The sequence below is a fragment of the Canis lupus genome, chromosome 9, assembly GCF_048164855.1.
Source record: "Canis lupus baileyi chromosome 9, mCanLup2.hap1, whole genome shotgun sequence".
NCBI lineage: Eukaryota > Metazoa > Chordata > Mammalia > Carnivora > Canidae > Canis > Canis lupus.
The window spans coordinates 54,032,909-54,049,176 of NC_132846.1; the positions used below are offsets into that span (position 1 = coordinate 54,032,909).

General features: G+C 38.4%; 1 pseudogene; it reads right to left on the reverse strand.

The window, feature by feature from the left end:
- Window positions 1-620: 620 nt before the first annotated feature.
- Window positions 621-1,162, reverse strand: LOC140639455 (ATP synthase subunit d, mitochondrial pseudogene; annotated as a pseudogene).
- Between the last annotated feature and the right edge of the window lie 15,106 nt (window positions 1,163-16,268).

Consider the following 16,268-nt stretch of genomic DNA (forward strand, 5'->3'; position numbering starts at 1 on the left):
AGAACAGAAATGACTAGAGACTTTCTATGTTCTTTCTTCCAAAACTGTCCTTAAGGAAGTTCTTGGCACATGAAAATTAATCATATCTTCTTCCCTAGCCTTCCAACTACCCTAAGATCCTGACTTACATAATTAACTAATCACTACAAATCTTCACTTCAGGGATCTCTGAGTGGTTTGGCAGTTTAGCGCCTGCTTTCGGCCCAGGGCATGATCCTGGAGTCCTGGGATCGAGTCCCACATCGGGCTCCCCACATGGAGTCTGCTTCTCCCTCTGCCTGTGTCTCTGCCCCTCTCTCTCTTTAAAATCTTAAAAAAACAAAAAACAAATCTTCACTTCAGTATTTATTACAAAGGCACCTCAAATCCATGTACAAACTGAATCCAATGTTTCTGTCCCTACACCTGACCCTTTTCTTGTTTCTCATCTTCTGGCCATGCCATGATAAATAACTTCTACCCTACTGTTCCATCCTCATTGTCAAGGCTCTGATTTAAACCTTCATCATCACTTGCTTGGATTTCTATAAAACTTCTGTATGATGTGCTATAAACGTCATTCTTCTTCAATTCATACCTCATATTCCTACTGGAGAATATTTTTTTTTACTGTATCATTATTTTTAATGTCCAATGTTTATAATATGAGGGCTAGGGCTTTCTCCTCAACTCAAGTTTATAAATTTTCAATTGGATTGTGAGGCCAATAGGGATACTTCTTCATGTCTAATTTGGTTTCTGGGAAGACTTCATTCAGGTCCTCAATGGTCATCTGATCAAATGGAATTATGTTCTTCATCTTCTCCAGCTCTTTTTCATATTCTTCAATCCTGGCCTTTGAGAGGGACAAAAACTCAGCACAGCTTTTCACATCTTCTTTTTCCTCAGCATCCACCTGGACAGTGTATTTATCCTCTGGCACAGGAACCTTCAGGGCATTAAACTTCTTCTCAAAGTCATCTACCAAGCCAGCCTTTGCCACATTGGCCTTGTAGTAAGCCCAGTCGATAGCAGGTGGTTTCTCAGGAAGAGTAGCCAACCTGGAGGTAAGCATCTTATTCCAGGATTTCAGGGAGTTGGCAATGGCCTTTTGGTTTCGGGGTATGATCTCCCCAAAAGCTACCTAGTCAATGGTTTTTAGAGCAAGTTTTCGCCCAGCCATCTTGAGATCCTTCACCAACCCCGGCAGCCCACAGTCCACAGCTTACTGGAGAATATTTATAAAATAGAGCTGACCCTGTTACTCCTCTGCTTGAAAATATTTATTCTATAGATCACATCAAAATCCAAACTCCTTTCTGTGAGGCTAAGCTGTTTATTTTTTTAAGACTTTATTTATTTATTCATGAGATACGCATAGAGAGAGGCAGAGACACAGGCAGAGGGAGAAGCAAGCTCTATGCAGGGAGCCTGATGTGGGACTCGATCCCGGAGCCCTGGGATCATGCCCTAAGTCAAAACGCAGATGCTCAACCTCTGAGCAATCTAGGCATCCCAAGGCAAAGCTGTTGAAAAGCTGAGCTTGTTGACTTCTCTATCTCAAATGGGCACACTATTGACTGTCTCTACTGCCCACAAAACACAAGTATAGAAAACTTAAAGTTTTCTTTTTGTCCTGTAATTGAATTGAACTTAGTTCCTGAGTGACCACTTGCATTCTGTCTAAGCCTTGAAGTTTCAAAGTAAATTCAATCACCTCTGTGTTTTTCTCTATTCCAGTCCAGTAATTACTTAGTCATTCTCAGCTGAAACTGAATATAATTTAGGATTTTCTGCCTCCTCAGTCCCTTCAAAGTATTCTGTTTCCCTCCCCTCTTGGTCTTGGTTCTAAAACTCTGGGTGATTCAACAATTCCCTTTACACTATGGCACAGTAAGCAACATACTTTTTGGCCTCTGTGGTCATGCTGGCATCTGTAGTTAAAGTCCTCATCCTGTTTCCCAGCTTAGGTGATACCCAGTGCTTGTTTGGCAGGTGGCAACTGGTCCATCTGGAACTTCTCCATTGGCTCCTATGCAGCTTTTTGGCATCTAAATTCCAATAAATGCAAGTATATCCTCATCTACTCCATGTAGATGACACAGGCCCCAACTCTGCACTGTGATCTTCTGGATGAGATATTAGTTTTCCCTCTTATCTAATATTTAGGTTTTACTCATAGCTTCAGAAAACATAAAATATTCTCAAAGTCACTTGGGGACTACGGGAAATTGAGAAAGAGATCTACCAGGTAGATACTCATACCACTAAGGTTTGGATTCATCAGTGGAGCTGCTGTATTCAAAAACTTCCAGACAACATTGCAAATCTTCCCAAATCTTGGATTTCAACCCTATAGGCAAATTCACTCCCTGGAAGGACATTGAACACAAGGTGGCCCCTCCATGGTTTAATGATCTCTGCAAACTCTCTTCCCTTCAAAATAGAGTCCTTTTATCTAGTTGAATAAGAACATGAGAAAGACAAAAAAACCCACAAAACTATTTTCATCTTCTTACAAATCTATTGGTTGTATGCCACATTGAGGAAATAGAAGTAAGGAATCTAGCATCTTTATTTAAGGGATATATATTAAAATTAAAATGAACAAAAAAACTCCTAAATCAAAAATCCTATTAAAAGAAGATTTAAATAAATACTAGGAAATACCATGTTCTTGGTTGGAAAATATCTGGTAGTATAATTCAACTGTGTTCTACTTCGAGATTGTTTTTCTCTCTTAGCTGACTTTCTTACAAACATTATAATTAGTTGATTAATTTATAAAAAGGAATCCTATTATTTTGATTAGTATTGCATTAATTTTAAGTCAAAGTAGGGAAAATGGACATATTCATAATATTTCATCTTCCCTAATGTTTGGTGAAAAAAGCCAGATCAGAGAACATAATTTATGACCCATTAATATAAAGTAAAACAAGCAAAAAAAGCATTCTTGTTTATTCTTCATTTCCTAATACCATCAAGTGTTTTCATGTTTCTAAGGCTATCTCACTCCTCCACTGCATGACAGTCTACTTATTGTTCAAGGCTCATTATAAATGTCACTTCCTTTGTGGAGTAAAGAACCAGAAAGCTATAAAAACCTTTGGAATTGATTGGTTGCATCAATGGCCCTAAAACCTCATCCCTTCCTGGGTGCTCATTCTTTGCTATGTAACCTTATAGTGTGTTTCTGTTCTGACTATAGAGCTTACCATGATATTTGCCTTAGTCAATGAAATGCTAGCATACTGATGTTAAGAGAGACTTGAAAAGCACTTGCTTAATTGGCTTTCTCCCCCCTTTATCCTTATTATTGTTATAAGAAGATGTCTGGTTAATCAGCTGAAAGGTAAAAGACATTTGGATCAGAGCCAAATAGCCTAGTTGTCCCAGACTAAGCCTGCTTAAATTGGCCATCTGCCAGCAGCCTTCAGACGACATGAGTAAGCCCAACCAAGATCAGCAGAACCACCTAGAACACCTGCAGCTAACTGCAGATACATGAACCAGTCCAGTTAAGATTATCAGTTTACTAACATCAGCAGAACCCCACAAACTGATGAATTAAATGATTGTTTATTATTGTATATTAATAAACTTCTATGGCATTAGATCACTGATATAACTTAGAGCTCTTTCTCTTTAGCCAATACTAAAATTCCATAAATAAAGTTTGGTTTCCTGGGACTTCATATATTGCCCCTTTAAAGTCTACATGACACCATTGGTTCTATCACATGGAAAAATGAAAATATAGGAAAGAAAATATGGCACAATAGAATTAAAATAACTTCATTAGACTTTAGTAAAGGCATTAATTTGTAAGAGTGGACAGAGTACACACACACACACACACACACACACAAGATAACACAGTACCCCAAGATGATTACTATTCCAAAGCCCAAAGGATTTAGGAGAGAGAGCAGTTATCAGACCCTAGAAGGTAAAAATTGTGGGAAAAGGACCACCTTGAAAGGAGACGTGACTTTCATTGAAAGGAGACAGCAAGCCTGAGGTGCCCTGCAGGGAACTATCATGGGATTAAATAACTCTGCTTCATTCTCTTCCCTTCCTCTAGTCTTTTGCCAGGAGCCTCCATTAGCCAAACCAAACCAAGATTCAGAGGAGTAAAGAGTTCTTTGGTATAATTCACACATGTGATTGTCTGGGGCAGAGTGAATGGTAAAAAAGGAATAAAGAGAGAATCTGAAGGAGCAAGCAGACTATCTAGCAAAAATGGCCATGGATTTATATGGCTATATGTATGAACCTGTCAAATTCTTTCTTGGGACCATATTTTCACATTGGGGTGGAGGGGATATAGCCAGAATTAGGCACCTTAAAATTGGAAAAGTAGAGAGAAGATGCAGAAATAGAAGCAAAGGAGAATATATTTAAAGTTTTTCTCATGTTAAAATTTGATTAATAAAGGCCCTTCCCAGAATATGCTAACCACTCAGTGAGGATCCAGTAAGTAACTGCTAAATTTAGTTTATCTGAACTAACAAGGAAAACATAATATATGAATATACTATTGGTCTCTTGGCACTAATGCTATAGATAACCTTCCATGAGTCTACTTAGCTTTGCTAGGGAAAATGATATTAAGGATACAATGAAATATTATCCTGTGTTATATTTTTAGCTTCTTTCTGTAGTGTAATTTTCCTGTTTCCCTACCAACTTTGAGGCAAGGGTTATAAGAAGATTAATATTTCTTTCTTGATGCATAGTTCTGTTTATTAAATAGGGATGTTTGGATGGCAGAGTTGTGTTCTATAGAGTCAATAAGCAAGCAAGGGAAGAGGAAACTTTCATTAGTAGACCTTCAAGAGAGCAATCATTATGATTGAGATTGATCTCAACAAAGACTAACTGTTTCATATTGAGTTGCTTCTGGAATATATTTTTATTTTACCTTTAGTCCTCAGCTAAATTGAAAAAGACAATTGAGGCAAGTTAATTTAGCAGGAAAGGGTATGAAAGTATAGAAGTGGGTGATCTTAGAAAAGAAGACCTGGGTTCAAATCCTGCTACTGTAGACTGGTGGCTGAATGAAGATAAAATTAAGACAGTTCTACCAACATCACAAGGATATTGTCAGCATTAGGTGAGAGTCACAGATGTATCCAAGGAGCTTACATATCCCTGTGGTCACATATCCAAAACAGACTGCTTGACAGTCTGTCTATTGAAAGGCAATACAAAAAGAATAGAATCCAGCTACAAACCATCAGGCTGGACACTTTATGAACAGGTTATCCCTGGCCTGTCTCAGATACTAGCTCAAAACTTTGAATTACCAGTTAGCCTATCATAGTCTGTTTGGATTGCTACAGTAGCATTCCATAAACTGGGTGGTTTGTAAACAACAAACATTTCTTTCTCACAGTTCTGGAGGCTGAAAAGTCCACAATCTATATGCCAACAGGTTTGGCATCTGGTGAGAATCTACTTTCTGGTTCCAAGTTTATAGATGGCTGTCTTTTCACTACAACCTCACATGGCATAAAGTGGGGAGGGATCTCTCTTGTTTCTCTTTTAGAAGGCTCCCATTTAGGGAGGTCCTACCCTTATCACCTAATCACTTCCAAAAGTTTCCACCTCCAAATGCCATCACAATGGGATTGATTTCAACACATGAATTTGAGAGGGGACACAAAAATTCAGTTTATAAGAGTACCTTTTATCGAGGTCCGGCCAAGAATCAGAAGTACGGCCCAGGCACCTCTGAGAGAATTTTTGCACAGGGTTGCAACAGAACAGCTAAGATTGATTCTCTACCTATGTAATTTAATATCTGAACCTTAGCTAAGCTCTCTTAATTACAAATCTCTCATCCTCATTCTTATTTCTGCATCCTTTACGGTGTTTATAAGCAAATATGTCAGACCCATAATTGTTGAATAATTATCATTTGAATGCCATTGAAAGACATGTTCAATGAGAAATTTAGCTAGTAGATTGGTTCATTTCTTTCTACAACTTGCTTTGAGTCACCCTTGGTTTACTGTCCCGTTTTTTTTGTGTGTTTTTTTTTTTTTTTTGGAGTGATCATTTATTTGATGATGATATGATGGCTAATGAAACAGAGGTGACAATTAAGAAGCTTGTCCATAATTTCTTCTTAATTTGAAGATCTAATTGGCTTTATTCAATAATTCCTGAATCATGTAGCATCCCAACTAGCAGATAAAAAGGAGCTCCCAAGAAGCTTGTCTACAAATTTTTTTATCCTCATTTGAGGTCAGAAACAGTAATAAGTGGCAGCCAGCATGTTTCCTGTCACATGCAAAGGCCTATGACTCATGGCAGTAAACCCCGAGGTGAACTTTTGAGTACACCGAGCCATTTGCGGAAAGAGTCTAGTACAACTAGGAAGTTTTTCTTCTGACATGATTCTGCAAAATTAAAAAATTCTTTATAATGGTGTATGTAAGTGTATGTGCGTGTGTGTATGTACATGTTGTGTCTTGACTCCTTCTAATAGAAAACAGGTCCTCATCACACAGATCCTGGCCTTCCCACACTCATCTATAGAATTTTTTCTATTAGAAATAATTCCAGAAATTTTCAATAAAAATAAAGCCAGAAATTAATTTGAACAAATGCTTCACTCAAGAAAAGATGCTATAGTTGGCAAATTGAACTCCAATTAAAAAATAAATAAAAATAAAGATACTATACAAATCTGTGGCTCTTCACAGTATCTATTCCACCATAAACAAATAACGTGGAGGGCAGGAGATGACAACCCATTTTGATGCTTCATACTTAATGTCAGATCTTTGTTCCTTGTAACTTGTCATCAGTTTTAAAGCATATGATTGATAAAATTGAAAGTTTGGGGGAGAAAGGGTAGATAATTTTAATTTTTATTAATGAAGATCTTAAAGTTAACCCTGTCTTGGAAACATAGAAATGTGGGGAAATATGGGTTCTAAATTTGTGCTAATGTATTGTCCTTCAGCAGTAGATTGCATTGTCATTAAGAACTAAGTCAATGGGACCTTGGTGTCATGTGGCATTTTGTCCCAACACACATCTCAAATGTTCCAAGAGATGAGTCAGTGGTAAGAAATAATGGTATATGTTCATTGTAAAGTGCTAAAACAGACTCAGAATTCAATAATTGCTTTTCATTCCTGAGAATGCCCAAATACTTTAAAGTCATGAGTCAATGCCACCAAATGTCTATTTCTATTAGGTGATGAAGAGGCTCACCAGTGGAGCCTTTTGTGGAAGTACAGCATGGCAGAAATTGAGTAGCCCCAGGAAGGCTTCAAGCAATTGCTTTTATTTTTTTTTGGAATGGGTGCCTCATGGAATGCACATATTTTATCTTGAATGTGATAAATACCAGCAGCACTCAGCAGTAAACTAAGAAAACGACAGAAGCTTCTGAATTCATCTGTTTTTTTTCCCCCTTCTTTGCTTCACCTGGATACTTGAAGCATTGAAATGGTACAGGAGTTCTTGAAATTTTTCAACAAGTTTATAATGTTGATCTTAGAACAAACTTGGAATACAGTGTCACACCTGAAACCTAGGAATCAGAATTTTCATTAGTCCTGGAGAACCTCAGTAGCATCAGGAATGCTGAACAGAAACTGCTTAAATCAGTATTCTCTTTAATGGATGACATTTGTTTACTTGTCTATAGTAGGATCCACACTGATGATCAGACATTGGTAGTTTGGGCAAAATAAAATTCTGGTAAGATTTTCTATCCACTAAGGATAGTAAGGAGCTAGAGGAGGTGAGTGTGGAATGCAAGCTTTAGCCACAGTACACGTCTAATTCAGCTCAGACCGCCATAACAAAGTACCATAGACTAGGTGGTTTATACAGCAGACATTTATTTTCTCACAGTTCTGGAGGCAAGAATTCCAAAATCAAGGTACCAGCATGGAAGGGATCTGGTGAGAGTCCTTTTTCTAGCATTCAGGTAGTCATCTTCTAGTATGTCCTTATATAGGAAGGAGAGAGAGAGAGAGAGAGAGAGAGACAGCAAGTGAAAGAAAGCAATGAGCCCAAACTCTGGTCTCTTCCTCTCCACTAATCCCATCATGGGAGCCCTACTCTCATGACCTCATTTAAACCCACTTACCATCACTTTGGGAGTTTGGGCTTCACACAGGAATGGGGAGGATCATATATATTCAGTTCATGACAGCATTGTATCTGAGGTGTCATCTGAATTACAGTTTATAAGATGAGTAGTAAAAGGGGATCCCTGGGTGGCGCAGCGGTTTGGCGCCTGCCTTTGGCCCAGGGCGTGATCCTGGAGACCCGGGATCGAATCCCACGTCGGGCTCCCGGTGCATGGAGCCTGCTTCTCCCTCTGCCTATGTCTCTGCCTCTCTCTCTCTCTCTCTCTGTGACTATCATAAATAAATAAAAAATAAAAATTAAAAAAAAAAAAAAAAGATGAGTAGTAAAAGTACAGGGGATAAGAAAAAAAGAATATTCTAGGCAAGTGAGTCAACTGAAGAATAGCATGATCTGAGGGTACATATTGGTGGCTCAGAGAAAGAAGAGGAATTGGAAAGACAACTGTGGTGCTTGTTCACACATATACATCTCCACCTGCCCCTTGAGTCTTGCCTTTCTCAGTAAAGAGTTTGGGCCAGATATGTGGGTTGGAAATAGCACCTCTAAGAGGGCATTCGCTGGTATTTTTTTTCCTGCCAAGTATCTATTCTCCCTTCTGTAAAACAGCACCCTAACTTTCCTTTGAGAAACCACTATTCCTCCATTCTGGATTTATGTTGTTAGAGCTGCTCTATTCCTGTCTTGATGGAAGGCCCATGAACCAGGACTGCCCTAGCAGACATCACATTTCCTAGCACATGACCCAAACCAGACCAATAAAAACCAATCTTAGGATTTTGTCTGTAACCATTGAAAAGAAGAGGACCTGCTTTCATTGATACTGCTTAACTGGAAGATTATACTGCTGAGAGCTGCTACTGTCTATCTTTATATTACAAAGGGAGAGCTTGCCTAAGAATTAAACACACATAGGAGAAAAGAATGTCCAGTTCTTTACTCAAACCAGAATATTATGATATGACATAATATATTTCAGACAAGATATCTGAGGATTTGGATACAGCTATGTCAACCAGTCCCCTCAGACTCCTTAGTTATGTGAACAAAGGAATTCCTCCTCTTCCCTTTAAAGGACTTGAGCTGGGTTTTCTGTTATATGGAACCTGGAGAAGCCTGTGTAATACAGCTCCCTGAAGGACCTGGATATTTCCCCAACTTACATACTATTGCCCCTAAGAACTATAGGAAGTCATTGGACTAGGGATCAAGAAACCTGGAGTCTGGGTCTGACTCTGCTATTCCCCATCTGCAATATATTTGGCAAGTCAATTAACTTCCAGATATTTCAATCTCCTTCCCTAAAAAAAAAAAAAAAAAAAATCTAATGAAATATTCAGTGTCTATTTCAAAAGGTTGTTATGAGGCTCAAAATAAGTGGCGAATAAGAAAGCCCTTAACAAATTGAAAACCTGTACTCACACAAGTTATTAATTATCATTGCCATTGTAGCAGGCATTGAGGTGCATGAAAATTCTCCAAGTGGTCAAGGGACATTAAGAGTCAGAACGTGACAGTGTGTGTATTTGTGGCTGGAGTGGATTAATGATTTACTTATGAGCACCTTTCTTGGGGTCACAGCCAAAATAAAGTCCACACTTCCCATGAATTGTGGCCAAGTTTTTCTTTTTTTTAAATCCAATTTTCAGGGGCAAAGAGCAGAAGAAAGCGAGGTGGTCGATAGCCTCTGATACACGTGATCCCCTTTGACCATTTTTGTCATCATCTTGTGATTCTGCTCTTGTTCAGGTCACAGATCTAGTTGCTCAAACATCCTAGGATGTTGAGTTCTATCAATTCCGCTTAGCATAAGACTGATCTCATTACCCAGAAGTTATTTGGGAAAGCCACAGATTAAACAAGCTTCTCTGTGTATTTCTCCGGATATTTTTGGACTTCTTATAAAGGTATTTATTTATTTCAATGTTATCTGTCATCTCCAGGATCTAAAATCATAAATCTATGGCCTTGACATAGATAGCTGAGAGAAAGAAGAGCTCTTTCCATTTTCAAAATCCTTTCCTTTATGAGGAATCCACTTGGACAGGGAAATACAGAAAATATTAAATCAAGAATAGCCAAATTGTCCTACACGAAGTTTTCAGGAAGGCCTTTCCCTAAGACACTATTCTCTTTTATGTACATAATATTGAGTATTGGGAGGCTTAGGTTTCCTTATTAAGTCAGGAGTCTGTCAAATTTAGCTCCCAGGGGACTAGAATAAACTTATTTTCTTTCTTTTTCCTCAACCAAATTCCATAGTTCTTCTCCTCCCATATTTCTCTGTTTGCCTGAGGAAGTGACTTTTCGCCCACAGTCCCCACTTCCCAAAGCAGTGACTTTTTTTTTTTTTTTTTTTAATTAGCTGACACCCACTGCTGTAACAGAGACAGAAAGCAAGAATGTGGAGAGAGCAACTAGGCACTCCAAAGGCCACAATGAAGACAGTCAAAAATATGACCAGGGCTGGAACTGTGCAAATAGTGGGTCACCACTACTCTCAGGATGGGTAACATTAGAGTCCCAAGGGAGTGTTTGGTGATGCAAAAGCCAATTCTTGAGCTCATGATTCTTGGCCCAATTGCAGCATTCCCCTTCAAAGTCTTCTTATTTTTAGACTGCACCTCATCCAGTGGCCTGGAAAGGTCCACCTTATTCCTTAACCAGAGACAGAGGACTAGATTTTACTATTCTATATGTGCTCTGAGCACAATAATATGCCCTCTTCTTACTTGGAGTTTGATTTTGCTTCCTATACACATATCCCAACAGATAATCACTGAGCCAGTCTCCTTGAAAACTAACTTTGTGTTTGTGGAAATAAGGGGAAATAAGCAATGAATAAGCTTTCTAAACATAGCACAGATACCTTTCCCACTGGTTTGCTAATATATCAAAGACATGTGAACTGTAAGTGAACATCACCAACAGAGACCTGCTCCACCCCCTCCCAGTGTGGCAAACTTACTTGATCTCTTTGAATTTCCAGTTTGGAGCTATGTGGGTTCCCCTACCCCCCAACTTTAATTCTCCACTAAGGAAGAGCAAACTTCTTAGGAAATAAGTCACCATGTCATTCACCCTTGATTTCAATGCCCGTTCCCAAATCAGGAACATAAAATGTAAAGTTCAAGGCAAACTAAACCTGAAGGTAAATGTCAAGTTCACTCAGCTACCTATTGGCAAAAGAGTAATTCTCAACCAATTGACCTGCCTTATGGAGCTTGCATCAATGTTAGTCAGGCTAAAAGTTCATTCCACAGCAGGAGGGAAAAACCACATGACTAAGTTACCCACTGAAAAGTGGGATTCAGGGTGTTGAAATTACATGCACAAACTGCCTATGAACAACAGCCAGAAAAAAAAAAAAAAACAGTAAGTATCTGATGAATATAAATCCTTTTGCTGTGAACTTAAAACGTTATATAGGGATGCCTGGGTGGCTCAGTGGTTGAGCGTCTGCCTTCAGCTCAGGGTGTGATCCTGGGATCCTGGGATCCAGTCCCTCATCAGACTCCCCATAGGGAGCCTGCTTCTTCCTCTGCCAATGTCTCTGCCTCTCTCATAACTCATAACCCTAAATTATTTTTGTTTTGTTTTGTTTATAAAAGGAGTTTCACAGTTTCCAAAAAGAAAAGAGCCATACCCCAGTACATTAAAAAGCTCTGGAAACATCTGGCTGGTGTGGATGTTCCCTCTACAGGTGGCAATAAGAGTCCTTTTGCCTCCACTTTGCTTCTGCCTGGGAATATACAAGAGTGGAGATGGGTACCGTCCTTTCAGAAGGCCTTAGGAGTTGTACTTTACACAAACAACTAACTACTCAGGGAGCTGATGGGGAGATTTGGTCATACAATGCATATGACCAGTAATTGGAACAATTGTTTGAAATTTCATTTCCCCCCCTCAGGTTCAAGGATTGAGGCTCAGTGGTGAATCTTGGCTGGGATCACGCAGCTCTCATTCTAGTATCTCAGGGGTCACCTGAGAATGTGTACATAGCAAGGATATGGATTCTAGGACACACTCAAAGGAAATTTGTCCTGTTGCTATTTTAACCATGCCACAGCTGCACAGAAGAGAAAAATCTGAGACTATTATTAAGGAAGTTTTGCTAGTAGTTAATTAATCTATTAACGTGTACATTTTCCTCTCTTATTTGAGCAAATTACCAGTATAGGGACACAGAGAATACTATCTGCAGAAGACAGTGGATATTTTGAATTATGAAGAAATATGTTGGCTAACAATGAGAAATCCATGGGCTAGTGTGAGAGAACAGTTCCCTTGTCGCAGATGGGGCAGGCAGCAGCTGCTTGCACTGGGACTTATGTAAGGCACTGCTCTCAGCCCTGGGGCCCCGGTGCCCAGTTTCCAGCCAGGATCCAAGGGGTCAGCGTGCCAGGTGAATGAAATCCTGCCTTTGTTTGACTGCCCCAGAGTCTCTTGCTCTGGGACGTTCCGTGCAACAGAAACCCAGACACACTTATTATACAGAAACCCAGGAGGGGAAGAGGAAGGAGGCTTGTAGGTGCCAAAGGCAGTGGCAAAAACTGAATAGGCAAGAACTTTCTCCCGGCCAAGTCCGCAGAGTGTCCCAAAGTCTCAGAGATTCCAGTCTATGAGGATGGGAGAGAGTGTTCTATAAAAGCAATCCAACTACTATAACACAGCACACACATCAGAAAATAATGCTGTTTTCAAACAGGAAGTTACATACAGAGGATTTTTTAAGTGTTTTGAAAACATACTTTAATATAGATGTTTAGTTGTATGTGTTAACTGGATTGAAGCTTGTGGGTCTCTACTAAACAGACACAGACCATGTAACACAATAATGACCCTATGGATCCATCTAATGAAGACATAACTAAACTTGCAGGTGATGTCATATAAATGTGGTAATTATTTTTATTTCAAAAGTAGTAAAGAAATAGAAAATAAGGGAAAATATTATTTGCAATATCCCTAATGTAGCCCAGTCACCATTATATACAAAATATTTTAAGTTTTGATCATCTCTTTTCAATTAAATCATCTGTTTTCAGTCCTGACTTCAAGAAGGCAATGACAGAGAAGAAATGCTTTACTGGATATTTACAAACACTCACACGAATATAGATATATATGCGAAGAGGCACAGTAAAAATTTAAATCCATAAAAACATTATTTATTGGAACCCTACTGCAATACCTGACACTGTGTTACTATTGCATATCAAATAATCTGTAGCTCCCACCTTCAAATATAAACAACATGATAAGTTCATGTTTCTAAGACCTCCCCATTATAGTTGTTTCTTTGTTATATGGTGGAATGCCTGAAGATGTGCATCCTTGGATCAAGGTTGTAGTTTCACAGGATGTGGGAGAGCCTTAACCTGAGATGTAAAAGAATAATTAGCTTCAAAAGTCAGGCAGGCAGTCAATAATATTTACCCAGTACCTACCCCGTGCACAGCAGGGGCCTGTAAGAAAGCTGGTTAACAAGCAGTTTCTGACCATCCACTCAGTATGCAGTAGATGAAGTGCTACGAGAAATAAAAGAGGACATTGAAAGTCCATGCTCTTGAAGGAGTTTCTTCTAAACACAAAATCCACACGTGGGAATTGACTTGGGGGCACTGACAAAGAAACATGCGAAATTACTATACTTCAGACTGAGTATAGAAAATACATACAGAATACACAATATAAGAGTCAGGAAAGTTGGGCAGAGTCTGTCCCATATGTCAGAGAGAAAGGAGAGGTGTAGGGGCTTGCTCATTGCACTTGGGAGTCACATGCTTTACTCTGCACTTTATTTCTGTATTTCAAAGGTTTTATTTCTCTTTAATTGTGAAATTAAAAATTTAATCTGCGACCACTATTCTCTGACACACTGTTGGAGACCAAGCTATGCATAAACACTTGAAGAGAAATCTTAAATAACTTAGCACTGCCGTCAAGGGATAATCACTCCTCCTACAAAGTTCTAGTGACTCTTTAGGAGACTTGGCTAGCCATGATTGGCGGCACAGGAAAGGAATGATGGGGTTTGAAAGTGCTAAAAAGTCTTTTATTTTCTTCTGGAATAGCTACAGTAAAATACAAATTTGCCGGTGGTTTTGGATTTAATTTGATTCTGCAAATATATACTGAATTGGAACTGTGGCCCCTGGAGGAGATGGTTAGTGATCCATCTCCAAGAGATAGAAGAAGAATCTTTGGTAAGCAATATTGGTAGTATCACAGAGGTGGGTATTACCTAGGTCTTCCTGGAGCAGAGAAGCTCTACAGAGAAGCTGTCCCTTCCTTTGCAAAACAAGAGAGCTAGAACAAAATAAAGCCATTCCCAGATAGCTGAGAGGAGAGACCAGACAGAGGCAGGAGGGATTGCTGGAAGCCAAGGGTGAAAACAGACTGGCTGGGGTGAGAACTGGAAAGCAGTCCTAGAGTTTTGCAACCAAGTATCAAAGTCCTTACACTACAGATCCTCAGCAGGTTTTTCTTTTGTTTGCTTTGTATAAGACACATGCTAAAATAATATATTTCTATGAGTATATTCGTGGTATGCACATTTCATGTGTAACTCCATGTATTTCTCTGTCATTCAAAAGAATATTCTAGAAAATGAGTGAGAATCATTTTTATATGGCTATCTTTGAATCTACTTTGGTTTAATATTTTCATTGAAATTAGTCTTCGGAGACATAAATCAAACTACATCATCACACATAAGTTTATTCACAATGATTATGTTCATAGAATGTAAAATATGATGCAGTTTTGAAGTTATTTTACACTTTTTAAGGAGGTAGACAATTATACAGAAAAAAATCACCGTTATATAACAAAATTCAGTTATGCAAAAATAAACTTGGAAAAAATTTAAGAATTCATTTATATTTATTAAAATATCAAGACTATTATCTTCATCACTTCTGAAAAGTATAATTTTTTAAACAGTAAAGGCTAGTAATTGTTGAAGTCAAAAGAGAAAAACACTGAAAGATTATACGCATTTTCTTCTTCCTAAACCTCTAAAACATCACATGTACATTGTTCCATCTTAACTTGGATAATTTTAAAATTCTGATTTCTCTTTACTGTTGTGAAATAATTCCATTAAGGATTGAATTGGTGAACTACAAATTCTATTTCTTCTTTGATAAGAAATTCAGTTCTCCTCTCCGTACCTAATTCCACATTCCATTTTAGACTTCTCTCATTAGTATTTTTTAAAGGGAATTATTTTCAATTCTTCGTACTTTATCCATTAGCAAGTACAGTTGCTAATAGCTCATAAATAACAGCAGTACACTGAGAACCACTGTTCAGGAGGACTGGGCTCTTCAGTCCTGTCGTGAAGGGCAGAAAGCCAAAGAGAGAGCAGCCTTGAGAAGCAGTGCTAGAGAGTTTAGGCGAGACTGTCTCAGAAGTTAGGAAAACATAGATCAGCCCAATGCCCTGAAAGGGCAGCAGGAAATACATGAAAATATCATAGGTTTTTACTATTAGAAAATTCATGCAATGCCTGGCATGTGTATGCACAGAGATAGAAACCAATGTAAAGCAACAGAGTAGTGACCATGATTAAGGCAGAAAGTTGTACATATGAAACTGAACATGAATTAGTGTTACCTAGTGACTTCCAAACCAATACTTAGAGATATGAGCCCAACAGAAGAAGACTACAAATACAGAGAGTGTCAGCATGTAACAAAAGTAACCAGATTGGTACTGAAAACCTGTTCCTGAGTGAAGAATCTGTGATTAAATTAAATCACACTTCTATTATTCCAATTACAATTAGTTACATAGGAGTTTGCATCAAATGTTGTTTTCAAAAATCCAATATATGACTTTTTAACTTCCTTAAACCATCTGAATTAAGTAACTGATCTCCAAAGTTTTAATATGTAAGGACTGTAAAAATGGAAATTCTTGAATTTAGGTGAGCCTTAACTAATAAATGAGTCATGATTTTGGCGCTCAAACAAAATCTCCATTGAGTTCTTTATAATGTGTATATATATATATTTATTTACTTACTAACTCATTTCACAGCTATTTGGGGGCACTTACAATGTTGTAAGACAGTATTCTAGGCTCTAGGAATATAGCCGTGAACAAGGCAGGCGAGTTGTGGCCTTATCTGAAACTTCAATAGAAACATCCATCCATAT